Below are 17,512 nucleotides of genomic sequence, written 5' to 3'. Positions count from 1 at the left end.
AATAACAATAATAAATAAATTTTTAATAAAAAAGAGAGAAATCTGGTGCCTCTAAGGGGGCTCCCCCCAAAGTCTACATCTGAAAGGACGTTTTCGGAATGGATTTCCTCTGCAAGGCTGAACCGGTAACACCTTAAAGCTGAATCATCTTTAGCTTTAAAGGAGGTCTAACACAATATTTAGAAATTCTTGCATCCCCAACATCCAACATTAAAAGGTACACTAAATTCTGAATGTAGCTATGCTGCAAAACAGTTTAAAATTAACGACTGTGCAGTATTCATTTATGCTTGAAACTCCACCCCTAGACAAGCTGCATTGATGTTTTTGCCATCCAGTAGAGCTGACAGTGTCAGTTTGATACCTGGCTTCAGGGCCTGAGTGTACCCTAAGCAGATCAGGCTGGAGTTGTTCACTTTGGCCTAAAAGAAGGCACTGGGGTCAAGTTGATACCTGCCTGCCATTCCAAAGCAAGTGTTAATGTTTCCTTCTGTCCAGGTCAGAATGACAGTGGTCTCCAACTTTTTGTTCACCTTCTGGTAAATGGAGCCATCAGACTCTGTCTGTAGTTCATGGTAGTTTGAAGCTAGAATTCATCAGTCTCGTAGCCAACTGCGAAGTTGCTCTGGGTCACCCCCGCCATCAAGGTCTCAAAATTCATCTGGTGGCCAGCCAGTCAGCCCTCATAGCCCAGCCCCAGAGCACCCTGAGGCCCAGTGATGTCAAAGTCCACATCACAGCCCAAGTTGATGTGCTCCCTCTTGTTTCCTGCTTTGATTTCAGCATTTTCCCCAATGCTAGGCGAGAAGGACAAGTCAAAGGTCAGCTTCAGTGCACGCACAAACTAGTCTTCCACGGTGATCTCCGTGCCCAGCGTGTTGTCTGCTTTCCACTTCTCTGTAACCTCAGGTCGTACTGGGTCCACCGGTGCTTGGTTTCCAGGCTGCCGTTCACTTCGGTGGTCTCTGTGTTGGCTGAGCCTGAGCTAGTAAATTTCAGTCCATTCTCAGACTTCATTTTCAAATCAAGTTTTATTAAGCTAAACCTATAGTCTTTGTGACACCGTCCCTGGCAGATCTGCCAAGATCAGCATACATGGCGGGGAGAGCATCCTTCTCAGAGGCAGCGATGGCAGAGCAGTGGCAGCTATGGCAGGAAATGAGGGGAGGAGGACCAGGACCCAGGGAACAGCGGGCTGAGGGCGGGATAACGTGAAAAACACGTGACACAAAGGTGTCAGCAGTGTTGAGGAACTAAATGAATCTGTTTTTCCAGTGACGCACTTCATCATTTGACCAATAAAGGCCGGTGTTTCTCCATGAAAGCACAGGGTGGCTTTCTGATCTGTTTACTAGCATCTCAGTGAAATATGTAGTAAGGGATGGGCTCAGAGCCCAGGGCCCTTCTACCTAACTTTGATGGTCTTGTTAGGCTTTTAAAACAAAATCAGAAAATGTAGCTTTGCAGTACTTTGATTCTTTACAGAGCAGAGGCCCTGCCTCTGTGTAAGATGTCCCCACCCCATCTCCTACAGAAGCACAGACCAAGAATCAGGCCCAACAGATATGATTCTGTAGGTGCTAGGGAGGGTTGATGTAAGTTCATCAAGAGCCAGAACTCCAGACAGCTGTACGTTTACCCAGGAATGCCTGGGCTTGCTCATTTTCAGGGAGAACAAAGAGTCCTGTGTGCTCTACTCTGGGTGGTCCTGGGGAGACAGTCCCTTCCCCACCTGCATTAACCTATATAGAGACCATAGATCACCAAAAAATGTTGGCTCTGACAGATCAGACCCAATCCTGGTTTAATTCTTCTTCTTTTACCCAGGTAAGTGGTGGGTCTAGCGGTAGGGCTTTGAGCTTCTGTTCACAGGGCTCCAACCACCAGACTCATAGCCGCCTGTCTCTTGATGCCCCAAATCTTCAATTTTCCACACCTGTCTCTCAGACATCCAACTGAGTGATACTCATATAACTGCATGTGCACATGGAATTACCCAGGTATCTATAACTGTAGTTCTTAGGGTCAAAGCCTGGGCCCTGGTAACCCCAAGAGTAAAGAGATCCAGTGACCATCCCCCATGTCCATCTTTGGGGTCCTGGTATGAGATCTAGCTTTAAAAAGAAGGGAAGAAGCGTGCAAACCAAGCAGTCATAGATACGCTGTGGTCCTGCCCATCATTGACCCAATGATGTTTTGTTTTGAGATGTCTTGTTTTGAGATAGGTTCTCCTGTAGCTGCAGCTGGACTAGAATTCGCTATGTAGACAAGAATGGCCTCATTCTCACAGTGATCTACTTGCCTTTGCCTCCAGAGGGTGGGGATTAAAGGCAAGGGCCAGCCTGCCGAGTCATCATGGATGCTCTTAATGGCAGAAAGTCATTGAACAATGGGACCTTGACTCCTGGTACCAGTGTGACCTTCCAGTCCAGGAGTAGTGAGTTACCTGGACTGACAGCCACAGGTGATGGACTATTTTTAGACTCTATTTTCTGTTTTCAGAACTACAGTATTTGGACACCCTGTAATGAAATCCATGTGCCTTTATAACCTTCATGCCCTCAGTGAGTCATAGAAATGGGTGCATTCTAGTTCTGATCTCAACCATAAAACTGACATTTTCTCCAGTTGGTATGATACTCTTAATACATGAACAAATCACATGTCCAGGTCCTGTCAGAATATCTGCGTTTGTATGTGGCCTTGCCCGAACACCTCCTCCATCAATGGCAACTGGTGGATTTCAAGTGAGATAAAATGAAAAGATCCCGTACAGAAAGAGTTGCATTTGAATCCTGCCTCTGCTAGCCCACAGGACTTGGGAGGTTTCCAACAGCTGTGATCCCTCACTGCGGTGTCTGGATGGCAACTGCTTTGATAATGGTTTGTCGGAAAGACAAGAGGAGTTTTTGTCTCTTTATTGGATCCTCCAACTACTCTGTGGAACCTGTATGGGTTGAAGATTAGGAGAGTACAATTTAAAGATGTCTTGTCCTTTCACAACACTGTTGCTTTTTTTTAACTGATAGACTTCAGTTAGACTTCAGTTAGGTTTACCAAACAATAGCAGAGAAAATAGAGAATTCCTATGCACGTGGTCTGCACCCCACAGTATTCCATTTATGGGTGTCTTGATAAGGCATGTGTAGGTTATTTGCTACAACCAAGGATCAATATTGACACATTATCGTTATCAAAGACATTGCGGCACCAGGGTCACTCTTGGTGCTGCATATTCCCTTGGCCTGGACAGATGTTCACATTACATTACAGATGTCCACCACAGGACCATACAGAATAAACCGACTGCTGCCATAACACCCTCTGTGCCATTTATTCATCCTGCCATTAAAACTTTGCCCACCCAGCTGTCATTTTGTATCATATACTCAAAATTATAGGGGAGAAGTCATAGGGAAGGAGCTGAGGTCTGCATGCATCCAAAATCCAGTTGTTGCCAGTGTTATCCTATTGAAGATGGAGCTTTATGAGGGAATTCTGCCCTGAGGGCTCCTTCTCATGATGGGATTAGGCCCTTACAGCACAGGACTCAGAGCATTCAGGTGTTTGTCCTTCTGCCACAATATACTCAAAATTATAGGGGAGAAGTCATAGGGAAGGAGCTGAGGTCTGCATGCATCCAAAATCCAGTTGTTGCCAGTGTTATCCTATTGAAGATGGAGCTTTATGAGGGAATTCTGCCCTGAGGGCTCCTTCTCATGATGGGATTAGGCCCTTACAGCACAGGACTCAGAGCATTCAGGTGTTTGTCCTTCTGCCACAGGAGACTGACATTTTTCTGTTGACGGATGCAGAACAAGGCTTCCAAACCCCCTCTTCTCCTAGAAGAATTTGTGGCTGGGCTCCCTCTCCTGAATGGGATTAAGGCCCATACAGCACAGGCCTCAAAGTTTTCAGGTGCTTGTCCTTCTGCCACAGGAGACTGAACATTTCCCTCCTGGAGGAAGCAGTCCACAACTTCCTAAGCCTCTCCTGTTGTGGGAGACTGAGGGGGAAGATGGGACTCAAATCACCCCCAGCTAGGGAATCCATGACAGACCAATGTAAAACATCACAGTTCAACCTGGTGAACCAATGAATTAATTGCTCTTCCTGTCAGTAGTGTGGGGAAGTTTCAGTAGCAGGCTCCCTCGAAAGGCAGCTGCATCACTGAAAAGCCCAGATGCCAGTCTGGCACTGACTCAGGAAAGCTGCAGTCCCAGAGCTCTCTGCTGGACTTGCAGGCAGCCTGGCAGGTCAGCGTCTCCTCCCCAGCAGGGTTTCCAGATTCTGTATCCTTGTGGCCAGGGGATTATGAATTTTTCAGCTTTCCCAGGCTTGAGAAATTAGTTTATTTCTGGAATCTCATGGGTCTCCCCATTCTTTTGTGGAGGTAATGTTTCAATTCAATGGACATTTCTGCACCTTGGCTCCACAGAGTTGAGCTGACTTTACAGAAGACCTCCCAGGAACACAGAGGAGAAAGAATTCCTACAATCCCAGCAACCAGCTCTAAGAAATTCCCATTGGACATTTCAATTCCCACTGCAAATTGTTCTTTGGAGCCTGGTCTGGGTCCCACCCTGTCCTCACCAACCCTTCCTTGCACTCAGATCTTATGCTCTTCCTTGTTATGCAGAGCACTGGCCTCTGCCCAGCTTTATGACCCAGGAGGCCACAGCCTTGTGCAGGGCAAGTCGTGCACTGAGCAGGCAGCTCTCGTGCTGGAGAACACTCTGCCAGCAGGAAAACAGTCTTTGTTGAGAGTGGTGGTCCACACCTGTGATCTTAGAACTTACATGGCTAAGGAGGGATGTTCTGGAGATGAGGGCCAGCCTGGGCTACAAGCTGAACTCCAGAACAGACAGTCCCTGGTGAGCCCCTGTCTCAAACCCCAACTCAGAATTATTTTCTAACTAAAGAGATTTATTTTTGTGCTGTCATTTCTGTTCCACTGATCTGTCAACCCTCTTTTTGGTGTCACAACTTGCTGATAAAAGATGCTTGTGGTATGATTGAAATTGGCAATGGTACTTAGTCTTTTTTGTTGTTTCTTTTTATTTTGTTTGGGTGTATAGTATGTGCATGTGTGCATATGTGTGCATTTGTGTATGAATGTGTGTCTGTGTGTACATGTGTGCTCATGTGTCCATGTGTATGAGTGTTTGAATATGTGTATGTGTATGTATGACTGTGTGGGCATCTGTGTGTGTATGTGTGTGCATATTTGTGTGTGCATTTGTGTGCTCATGTGGGTGGAAGCAGGGGGTCAATATAAGATGCCTTCCTCAATCACTCTACACTTGACATTTTTAAAAGTTTTTTTTCAATTTTTATTATATATATATATGGTTGTTTTTTGTTTTTTGTTTTTTTTATCTTTTTGAGACAGGGTCTCCCTGTAGCCCTAGCTGACCTGGAACTCACTATGTAGACCAGGCTGGCCTTGAACTCACAGAGACCCACCTACCTCTGCCTCCCAAGTGCTGGGATTAAAGGCGTGCGCTACAAAGCCTGGCCCAATTTTTATCATATTTTTATTAATTCTTGGAGAATTAAATGTGGTATATTTTTTTAACATATTCAACCACCACCCCAACCTCCTCTGAGATCCACTTCCACCTTTCTAAAACTCAAAATTCTTGTCCTCTTTTTGTTTCTTTAAAACCCGTGGAGTCTGATTTTGTTCCCCAAACCCTCTTGGGTATGGAGTCCATCACCTAGAGCACGGTCACTGTTGTGGCGTTTGTGGGTGAGGGTTGGTTGGCATGTTTCTTCTTTGGGATGAACAAAAACTTGGATGCCCAGAAAAAAGCCACAGACTCACGCAGCAGGACTCGCATGCACAGAAGGAACTGGGAGAAGCTGGAGGGAGAGATGAAAGAGACTGAGAGGGGGTGAGAGACGGAGAGACGGCAGGGAAGCTGTGGCTCAGAGCTGCCCACCTCAACTGGGGGATGCTGCGTCCCACCGGCAGAGGCCTAGCTCCCCTGCCACCACCTGTGGGGAACGGTGCCCTGCTGCTCTATGAACTTGACCTCCGCCTGGCAAGCTAGACTGGCAGGCTGTGGACAGCCAGCTCCTTTTCAAGTTTAGCTTCACCCACGTGCTTCAGTTGCCACACACAAACTTGACTATGGATGCTCTGAAGGAGTGGATGGGCAGAGAGAGTCAGTCAGGCCTTCCATCCAACCAGCTGTCCTGAATGGTACATGGAGGTGGGACTAAGGCTAGGGACAGGGGAAGCCAGAGAGAGTGGGTGGCCTTCGCCATCTTGGGCCACCACCAGGAGATCACAAGGGTCCTGGCTGCAATGTAGGAGGGAGGCCCACTGGTGCCCACACTTAACGTAAGTAACCCCCTCACCATTGATCTCTATGGAAGCCCAATGAATTCTTTGGTTCCCCAAACTGGAGTTTGGAGAAAATATACTTCCTTTTGCCATAAGCACGGTAGGAGGAGGGGGCCTGAAGGGCGTGCCTCCCAGAAGTAAATTTACTTTTAAATTGCTACACCTGGGAGCAGCAAGCAGCCTTCTTAAAGGAGAGCCCCCCCACACACCAAATCAGCTACAGTGGCCCTCTCAGTCAGTCTACCAGGGGTCACACCCTTAATGAAAACTCTCTCTCTAGCAGCTACCAACTGCCAGTAGCTCCTCAGCTAGGGGTGGGGCTTTGTGCCCACCTCCCCTTCCACGCTGAAATTTGTGTCGGGCCTGAGCTTCAAATGTCTTGTGCATGCTGACACAACTGCTGTGAGTTCATATGTGCAACTGCCCTGTTATGCTCAGAACATAGTTTGTGAGTCATCATATATGCTGGTGTAGACTTTTCATGATGCATCTGTCTTTGGGTTATTTCTGCTCATTGCAAGTAAACTTTCATCCATAATTCTGTAAGTAATTGCAATAAAACTCATTGGTTCACCAAGTAGGCTTTACTTTGGTCTGTTGTCAGTTCCCTTGAGGTGTCTCACCAGGAATAGTGTCACACAATGACAAAACATACACATGTACACGGAATAAACAAATGTAATATTTCTAGAGCACGTTTACTTTGCCTCCTTTTCTTCAGAGTTAGGGGGAGCTGATGAGGTCTAATACCACCAGACTAGCAGGTGCCTCCCATTGGGCTCCGGGAAGCAGGTCACCAGCACTTTTGCATTTGCTCTGCTCTGTACCTACAGCCTACAATGGGATCATTCAATTTTATTGGGAGCACAGCAGAGTGTGATAGAGGGGGTACACAGAAGAGCAAACCTTAAGTCAGTCACGTCTCGCCTGCCAGTGAGAATTTGATGACCAGCACATCTGTGTCTCCCATCATTCTGCTCCAGAAAATCCCACTGTCATCTACCAGCTCTCCTGCATACAGGACAAGGAACCACAAGGTTAACCTTGATCTCTTCCAGGGGCCTACATGCTATTATGTCACATTTTATAGGTGTGGATCCATGCCTTCTTCTTACATGCAGTGGTTTACCCTGTGGGGGGTCCTTGTTCCCAGGACACTGAGATTGGAGGCACAGAGCCTGGCCCTGGGACTTGAGTCTCTTTGCAGCAAGTCAACTTTATTGAAAAATTTAGTAAGTTTGTATACAATACAAGGAACTGGAAGTCACTTGGGGTTTGGCAGTTACATACAAACATTTAGGGCACAATTAAACGAGAAGCAGGACGTATAGCTTTTAGTTGGCACCAGCTAAGGGCTGTTTGCAAAGCAGGATGTTTGACTTTCCTCAAGGCTACTTGAACATAGCAAACTTTTGACTTTTAGCCCAGGAGTGAACTTTTAACCTGGCCTATTCTTTTTGCTAGTGAGAGCTGAGAGTTATTTGTTCAGACCAAGGAGGTGGGCTAAGGGCTGGTGAGCAAGATGCGTTCCCTCAGACCAAGGAGATTAAATTTTTGATCCAGCCACTTTTCTCCTGCTAGTCATGCAGTGTTCTGCAAGACGGAGATTTGAGGGCATTGTATTCTGTGCCCCTCCCTTCAGCAGAGATTGTAGCCTGATCTTAAAGTTTCAGGTCCATCTTGCCATAGGGCATGCCATCCTGGTTTCCTACTCTTCCACATAAAGAGAGACTACAAAGGACTGAGAAAAAAAACAGAAGTTGGATCCAGTCTTGAGTTTAGGTTCAGTAATCCCTAAGTAACAGCCCCTCATATTGTTTTGTAAATTAAGAGTAGACACAATGGCATAGTCCATGAAGAGACTCCAAAGTGTACCAAATGCCATATGTGGTATATTTTTCCTATACACACATATCTACAATAACGTTTAAGATAAAAATTAGGCACAGAAAGAGGTTAACAACAATAAAATGAAAACCAGCAAATGTCACTATATACTAATAAGTTATATGAATTTTCTCACTTTCAATGTAGGTTGATACACTATACATATAAACTAGGTGTGTCTAAAACCATGCCTATAGCATAACCAAGTTAAAAATATTACATCTTTTAATCAATGAAATTGGCATCTCTGCATTCATTCTTTTTTTCAGCAATGCATTGTTTCATTGTATCAGTCTTATTCATTGTTCAGATTTCTTTAAGTATTTTTGGAGCAAATATTTAACACACTGCAGAGAGCCTCACGGGCCTGGCAGTAAGAGAATCTCTGCACAGGCTGACCTGTCGACGTGCAGCAGAGCATGGTGGTCAGAAGTGTGGGGTGCTGACACTTTCTGTCCAGTCTCTAGAACATGGACTGGTTGGGCTGGGCTGTGGTGGGGATGGAGTCTCACAGGGGCGATCTTTTAGCTGCTCTCCTTCCCTCTGTTCTCAGAACTGAGGAACCCATTCAAGATCTCTGATTTTCTCCCCATGGAGGTGAAGATCCAGGCTTCATCACAGTAGTAGAAATCCCGATAGAAGGCTGTTTGGCAGTAGCTGAACCCCTAACACTATTCCCCAAATATCCCGGTGCATATTAAAAGTTTTCTTACCACTTTGCCCAAAGCCCACTTAATTCTTTGTTCACTGGTCTTTCTCACTGTCAGACTGGAAGGATGCATACCTCTATCAATACAGAGTTATGCCACCCCTAAGTCCATGGGTCCCCCACCTGCCAGGAGATCTAGAGGGGCTGGTTGCATATGGACAGGAATAGAAACTGTGGCTGGGGTGGAAGGGATTTTGTCTGTGCTGCTCTCTGAGTTCTAAGTGGAGGGCCTGGAAATGAGCACATGATTCAAAGACTTTCATGTAATGCCGGTTCCAAACTGTTTCTCCCTGGTTTCTCAGTTGGCACTGGGCATTTTGGTGATAGGAATTTCTCTCTGTATATTTATCCCCTATACTCTGGATGAGGTCTGGAATCTTCCACAAGTGAGAAAGGAGTTTTCCCAAGGACTGACATTTAGAGCTCAACACAGTACTTCTTAGAGAACGTAAATTTCACAAAGTAGGGTACCCCATTCCTGGTCAGGTCACTTTGAAGGATCAGGCCCAGGGTCAGTAGTGACAGTGTAAAATCACACCTGGTCCTCACAACAACCTACGAGAAAAAAGCCTCAGAGAAGAGCAGAACCCTTCTAAGATCCAAGCAAGAGTGCTGAGGTCCCCTAGGCTTGATGTGGCTGCTTACCCTCTCATGATCAAGTCTAGCACCTTGCAGGCATGGTGGGAAGCTTGGGTAGAGAACAAGGGAGGCTGAGAGCAACAGATTCCTTCTGCACACAGTGGTTACCAGGTAGCTCACTAATGTCTCCATGTAGCCTGGACTGTTAGGACTTAACCTGCAGACCTTCTGCAGGGTAAAGCTTAGCTCCTGCTCACCTGAGGAGGGACCAAGGAGAGAATGTTCAAAGGGCACTCTAACAGACCTCCCAATGACTCATTGCTCCACATTAAGTGAACAGTGGGCATAAAGAAATTTACTCAATGTTCAGCCTAGCTCCTGCTCACCTGAGGAGGGACCAAGGAAAGAATGTTGAAAGGGAACTCTAACAGACCTCCCAATGACTCATTGCCCCACATTAAAGTGAACAGTGGGCGTAAAGAAATTTACTCAGTGTTCACTCACACTCCCATCCCCACCTAGGGACCAGGGGGATCGGAAAGATCCTGTGATGACTTGGAGTGAAAGTATCAAAGCAGAGAATGGGGAAAGGATTCCTCAGATCTAAGAGCTCTAGGGCAAGAGCAGGATAGTGGAGGTCAGAACCAAGGGACAGGAGCTGAGACTAGGGAAACATTGACCAGAGAAAGAAACTGTAAACCTTATTGTTACACGCTAATGGCTCCCTGATGGTTGGTGGTCCCCAGAGCTGAGAGTCCCCAAAAGCAGAGAGTCAGTCATTCAGTTGGATGCTGGGGCTCCCTCCTTTTCTCCCTCACTATTGTGGCCTGCTATACTAACTCCCTGGGCAAATTCCCTTCTCCCCTCCAGCAAGCTTTTACAATTCTGAGTGTTTGCAACAATTCTTCTGACCAGTGGAGGACTGGTAATTGGCAACAATTCTTGCCACCTTTGCAGACCTGTTAAAGCCCATGGAGAGGTAAGAAGTGCCCTGTGAGCAAGACCCAGCCCTGTGTAAAGGAGAGCCCCCACACACACCAGGTCAACTACAGTGGCCCTCTCAGTCAGTCTACCAGGGGTCACACCCTTAATGAAACGGACTCTCCCTCTCCAGCAGCTACCAACTGCCAATAGCTCCCAGCTAGGGGTGGGGCTTTGTGCCCATCTCCCAACCCACGCTGAGATTTGTGTCTGGCTTGAGGTTCAAATGTCTTGTGCATGCTGTCACAACTGCCGTGAGTTCCTAAGTGCAACTGCCCTGTTGTGTCCAGAACACACTTTTTCACTGTAGTCACCCACTGCCTCTGGCTCTTACAGTTTTCCTGTCTTCCTGCTGTCTTCCAACATGATCCCTGAGCATTTTGGGGAGGGCACACTTACTGTTTTTGAGACAGAGTATTCACTGGTCCCAGTGCTTGGTGACTAGCAAGACTGGCAGATCAATGAGTTCTGGGGATTCAGTTGTCTCTACCCTCCTATGCTAGGATTACAGACAGATGCTTGAAATGGAATCTGGGATTTTTCACCTGCTACAGCAGCCCAGGGCCTCCAGGCATCATAGCCATTGGATGCCTTGGCTCGGAGACTAGATGTCATGTGCAGCTGACCTTCAGCTGTGACATGGACAGTCCCGAGTGCACCCCTGTGCCTGGGGCACCCAGATTTTTATAACCTGTTCCCAAGCCAGATGTGTAAGTGACCCGTGGTGGAGGAGGGGCCTTTCTTTCACCAGGCAGCCCAAAAGAGCTGCCCTGCACCCCCAGAGGGCCCTGCACTCACACACTGTCTTCTAACTGCTAGACAGCATCCCATATTCCTGGAATGAAGCCTACAACAATCCAGTTCTGATGGTGACCCTGGCTTTTCACTGTGGAGAGTTGCCTGGAAATGGTGAGCTTTCAGATTATAACCAAGCCATTCCCACAGACAAGTGTGTGAAACTTCCATGGGCCAGGATTCTTTATTTGTTGACCATCCCCAGAATTGTAGAAAAGCCTCACAATCTTTTCTGGGATTCGTGTGTTTAAACGTGTTCATGCTTCCTGAATTATATGTCTGACTTTTCAAATTCTTACTGCTAATATATAGTAGGGACTATGGGGACACAGATTTGGGCAGAGGGTTCCTGAGAGTAACAGGCACCTGAAATTAAATTGACTTCACCCTATCTAGGTGGGCCTGCTGTCCAGATTGACAGGCAAGGAGCTCAAGAAGAAATGCAAATCTCTGTGCATGATGCCCTGTCTGCCTGACCTCAGAGTCCACTTCTCTGACTGTTGTGGAGTGTCTGGAACTCAGGGCCCTGTGCTCACACAGATATAGTCTGCAATCCCTGCCACCTGTATTATTAGGCCATTTCCTGTAGCACCAGCAGCATTTTGATCCATGCCTCCAGGATGACCTGGGTGCTCGGGCTTGAGAATGCAGTCAGCAGGTAGACATGCTAGAGTTAAACCACATGGGGTAGACATCATGCCATGAAACCATGTAGGTTAAAACAAACAATAAAACTTTAATAATCTTAATATCTAAAAGTTCAACAATCAAAATCAAAACAGACTAACAATAATAAAACCAAATAAACAAAGCAACAAAACCTAAAGGAGATATTTTTGCTGGAGATGGGAAACACCTCAGCTGTGGAGCTGGTGCTGGATCGAAATCAGCAGGTGATTCTAAAACTTCCAGACTATATGTCCACCCTGGGCAAAGGGGAAACAGGGTCTGGATCTCCTATTTGTGAGACAGCAGGGAGAAACAGCTGCGTAGGAGCTAGAATATCTGAATCCACATCTGGAGGTGGCTGTGTATCGGTGTCTGTGGTCAGATCCTGCTCTACGCATGAAACAGTTAAGGATCTGTGTTGGCTTGGCTGACACACATGGTTCCACGAACGTAGGTTCCACAGGATCCTCTCGGAGTCCCAGCTCTACCTGAGGCTGTCCTGCAGAAGCTGACCTAGGATACACAGTCTCTGGCATCCCTGATGTATACTGTGCTGGGAGCTCAGAAACTGCTGCCATGGATGGTCCTGAATCTAAGGACAGAAAGAGACACGGTGTCAGGAGAGGCACCTTAGAAGTCAGAAGCACGGAGATTTGGGATGGAATAAGTGTCCCCAAGATGAGGGTCTTCTGATATGCACACAAGTATTCTTCCTGCCAGAGAATCCCCAGTCCCTGTCCCCACAACAGGAAATCTTAGCTCACTGTGGTCCAGATGCAGTTTCATGACAAAGGCAAGCTTTTGGAACCTCCCTTTTGGAAACCACTCAGAATTCCTTCCCACCCTCTCAGGCACCTACCAGAAGCCTCCTCCTTTTTGGGTGTTGCCTTCTTGGACTCCTGGTCCTCCAGAAGTGACAGGAGCTTTTGGACTTGGACAGCCAGGGCTGAGGAAGGCATGTTGACTTCCACATAGTTCATCAGCCGGTTCAGAGTGACCAGGTCTGGAGACTCGGAAAAATCCCCTGGCAGTTTTTGCATCCATAGTCCCAGGAAGAAGCATATGGCGCTGTGGCAGGTTGGCATGGAGCAGAGTTAGAAGCCTGGCTACTCTTTGCCAGTGCTGCAGTGTTCCCGTGCAGACAAGGCAAAAGCAGCAGGATGTGGTGGATAGAAATATGGGGTCCATGTGTACGGGGGTCCCATAACTTTCTGTCCAGGGCACCAGTAGACAGGCCGGCTGGGCTGGGCTATGGTGAGGATGGAGTATCACAGGGCCTGGCTCTTAGTTGCCATCTTACCCTTTACTCCTAAGAACCAAGGAGCCCGGACAACACCTCTGTTTTTCCCCCTCTGCAGGTGAAGTCTCAGGTATCATCCCTCTTGTGGAAATCTCAAGACTGTGCAAGGCACTTGGCTTTCCCAAAACCTCACCCTCAAACATCCCAGTCTGCAGATTTGAGCTTACTTCCCTCTTCACCCAAAACTCTTCACCCCAAGCCCACTCACTTCTTTGTTTGCTCGTCCTCCTCACTGTCTGGCTCGAAGGACGCATACCTGTATCATTAGAGAAGGATGTTACCCCAAGTCCATGTGTCCCCCACCTGCCAGAAGATCTAGAAGGGCTGGCTGAATCTGGGACAGAAATAGGATTTGTCTGTGTTGGTCTCTGAGCTCTAAGCTGAGGGTCAGGAAATCAGCCTGCCGTCGCAGAGGATTCAGGACCTTCATGTAATGAGTAAACCCAAGCTGTTCCTTCCTGGTTTCTTAGTTGACACAGGGCATCTTGGTGAGGCCTGGGCATCTTTTGTCTGTCTACATTTATCCCATACAGCCCAGATGGGGTCTGGAACCTTTTCCATAAATGGGAGAAAAACTGCCCAAAGGCCTCAGAAAGATGGGGCTTCACATAGTGCTTTTAAGGGGAAGCAAATGCCCCCCATCTCAGTCAGACCAATTTGAACGTTCGGCCCCAGAACCAGCACTGCCAGGGAGATCTGCCCGTAGTCCCAATTACAGACTTCTTTACAAGTGGCAGAAAAACTGAGCAAAAGGCTACAAACTGTGTGTCTTGACATTGCTTCTAAAGGAAGGCAAATGTTACAACCTAGAGTCTGCCATTCCCTTTCCTGGTCAGGTCACTTAAGCACCAGGTCCAGTGCCACCACTGAGAAGGTGAGTTTCCCCCTTGGTCCTGACAACAGCCTTTGAGAGAAAACAGCTTCAGAGAAGAGCAGAGCCACCAAAAGCCCAACCAGGAGGCTCGAGTTCTCCTGGGCTTGGATGCCAACACTCACCTTTCCATTATCAGGTCCAGCACCTGCCAGGTAGTGCCGAACCTTTGGAAGATGCCAAGGAAGGTACAGACAAACATAAAGTCCCCAGTTTCCACAGCACTTGCCAGGTAGCTCACCAACTTCTCCGAATAGCCTGGGATATTGGACCTGACCTTGCAGAGGTCATGGACAGTGAAGTCAGATGCCTGTTCAGGAGGAAGGGCCAAGGAGGGAAGGTTCAAATCTAGGAAACCTAACAGACTCCTCAGTGACTTAGTGCCATACACTAAGGTGAAAAGTGGGCATAGAGAAACGTCCTCCGTCTTCACTCTAAAACACACCCTGGGAGGGACTGCAGTGGACCAGGGGGATCAGAAAGATGTCCTGCTATGGGTTTGGCAGTGTCACCTGTGTGTTCCTGTGGCAAAATGACCAGAGGCACTGGACCGCAGGGCGCACCCAACGTCTCCAAAAGTGGCAAAGGCCCCTATTCTGGGCTCTCCTGGGGCCTGAGCCTCCAGAAGGCCGGAAACAGCAAGAGAACATCCTGCTATGTCCAGAGTCTCCAGACCAGTGAAGCAGTTGAGGCTGCCACTGGCCTGTGGTTACCTGGTAACCAGGATTCTGAGTTCTGTTTGGACTGTTGCTAGAGAAGTGAGGTCACTTCCTGGGGTCCTCTGACTCTGAACCTCTGTCCATACAAGATGTTCTTGAGGATGCCTGGACTAGTGACTGCTGTCCTTCCCCCCATGTGAACAAAGGACACAGTTCCATCAGCATGCCCATGCCACCACTCCCAAAACAGTCACCTGGGAAGCCTGGCTCACAGCTCTTTTAGTACCCCCAAAGTATAGTGTTGATCCATTTAGTCCTTGAATAAATTCCAATGTCTTAAATTCTTAAATTACTAATTTATGATGAAGTTTCCTGTTTGATAAGTGATAAGAAGTTTTTAAATAATCACTGCAAAAGTAGATAAGGAAGGACTAAGAAGGACTATTTATTGCTTAAAGCATTATGATCTCCTAGTTCAAGACTAACTTAAATTTTAGGCAGTCAGATTTAGCATTCTATTCACAGCTTATCAAAGCATGGAAAGTGTTGATGCAATAATTCTCTAATGTTTTCACAGTTGTCCCAAAGCTCTGGAGCATGAATGCTATATGGGCCAATTAATTTCTAAATTTCATAATGCATGTCAGCACTGTAGACTGTTAGTGTGAACAAAACTGATTCCCTGCCTTATAATAAAACTACATCAGACATTAACCTTTAAACCGTAACACTACCCTAACCCTATTAAGAATGGAAAGACTTTGGGGAAGGGACTTGGAATGGGAACAGGATCAGAAATGGAGGGAGAAGGAAATTATCAAAAAATACAGATCCTGCTTTTAAAGGGAGTTTATAATCTCATATGGAATGAAAGGACAAGTGGAAGCAAAGGGAGTTGATGTGGGTATGCTGACCATTGTAACTGGCAATAGAAACAGACCCCCCCCGAATTGTTGAACTGCATAATGACCATTTTATACAGCCCAGGATCCAGGGTTTTGCTGTCCAGACCCAACTGTGCAGTTAGGATCAGTAGCAAGGTTTTTTTCTTTTGGCACATTTCTACTTCCTAAACAACAAACTCCAGGTGCAAAAACAGGTCTCCCTGGCTATTGCTTAAAAAGATTTTTGTTTTGTTTTGTTTTGCTCAAGAGTGCTTTGCACCTCTGAGGAAGCTTCATAACTTAATAGAGTGACAAAGTGAAGAACAGGGGACCCATCTCTGGAGACAGTGCCCCTCCAGCTCCAACACCCAGAAGCTTAGGGGCCTTCAGCCTCCCACGCTTCTCCAGTTCCAGGGAGAGAAAGAACACAGAAGCTGCCTGCATCCTGTAAGGACTGAGGCCAAGATCAGTGGGTGTTCTGTTCTCTTACAGGTGATGAAACAGGTTTAAATTAGGACCATTTACCAACATTACATACTATATACCAGGATAGGGAGTCAGAAGGCTTTCTCCCTAACAGGCCACCCCTCCTGAGCTGAGCTCTGGTCCAAGTTCTGTTTTGTCCTGTAACTGTCTACCTGCAGTTCCTGCCACATCCCCCACACTTAGCTACATGGACACTACTTAACACTGTACGTGGTCTAGTCCTTCCACAACTGGGCTAAGGTCTTCCTCTGGCCTCAATACTCCCAAGTCTAGGGCTTTGCTTCCCTCCCTACAGTAAGAGCTGCCTTCTTTCATGAAGGACAACCCGCCTCCATAGGCTGGAAACCCTCTGAAGACTGAGATACATTTTAGTCTTTGCCCTGTCAGAGTAGGCTGGTGAAGATGGACATGGGTTACTGATGTTTGGGTGGGTGTCAGCACATGAATTATAATTTCTGTACACAAGGAACAGACTTGTGACATACTCCAGTGTGTGCTTGTATGGATTTTACTAAAGCATTAACACGCAATATATTTTATCAGTTTTATTGAGAGATAGTTCATCCATCATAAAGTTCACTCACTTAAATGTGCAGTCATTGGGCTTATAGCAAAGTCAGAATCAGGTATCCAGCACCACTATCAAAATGCAGTGTACTCATCACTCTGAAAGTGAAGCCTACCCATAAGCAAGCATCCCCGATTCAGTCTTTCCCCAACAACCAGAGATCTACTTTTGAGCACTAGGTTTTCAGTTAATCAACTTGCTAGACAATACATTGCATGCTAAAATAATCTTTGTGTAAATAAGAATAAAACCTGCACAACTTTGATTCTGAATAAACTACAGAATTACCAGAATTACCAATTCTCTACGACCTTGTCCAAGTTCTTTAAACGGGTTTAGTTTCTTCACAGGATGAAGAAATTTAGGTGTATAAGAGCAGTTTCATTGGAAAGCAAACAACCCCCGCAAACGCCCAAGTCCGCTAGCCATGTCAATATTCCACTCCAGGTAACGCATCCCAGGCTTTCACAATAAACCTGTTTACAGAAATAAAATTTGGCATCAGAGCTGCTGAGCCTCGGCCCTCGCCCCGAAGCGCCCTGGAGAAGACGCTTCCTCTCTTTTCTTTGAAGCCGTCTATTTATTTCTGGGTTGGCAAAGGAGAGAGAAGCTGGCGAGCGAGGGCGCCGGTGCCCGCAGGAAGCCTCGCCCAGCTCGCATCCCCACCCTCCGCGCGCCCCTGGAGAGAGGGCCGGTCCGCCGGGCTGCGTGGGGAGGGCGTGGCCGGCGGCCCCCGCAGCCAATGGGCGCGCGGCTCTGCGGCGCCGGGGGC

General features: G+C 47.1%; 1 pseudogene; it reads right to left on the bottom strand.

Moving 5' to 3' along the window:
* Positions 1 to 284: 284 nt before the first annotated feature.
* The window catches only part of LOC103727251, a 17,754-nt pseudogene continuing 526 nt past the window's right edge, over positions 285 to 17,512 (bottom strand).

Source organism: Nannospalax galili, unplaced genomic scaffold (assembly GCF_000622305.1).
Source record: "Nannospalax galili isolate Female #2095 unplaced genomic scaffold, S.galili_v1.0 scaffold768, whole genome shotgun sequence".
NCBI classification, from domain to species: Eukaryota; Metazoa; Chordata; class Mammalia; order Rodentia; family Spalacidae; genus Nannospalax; species Nannospalax galili.
This window is presented reverse-complemented; position numbering and strand designations above follow the sequence as displayed.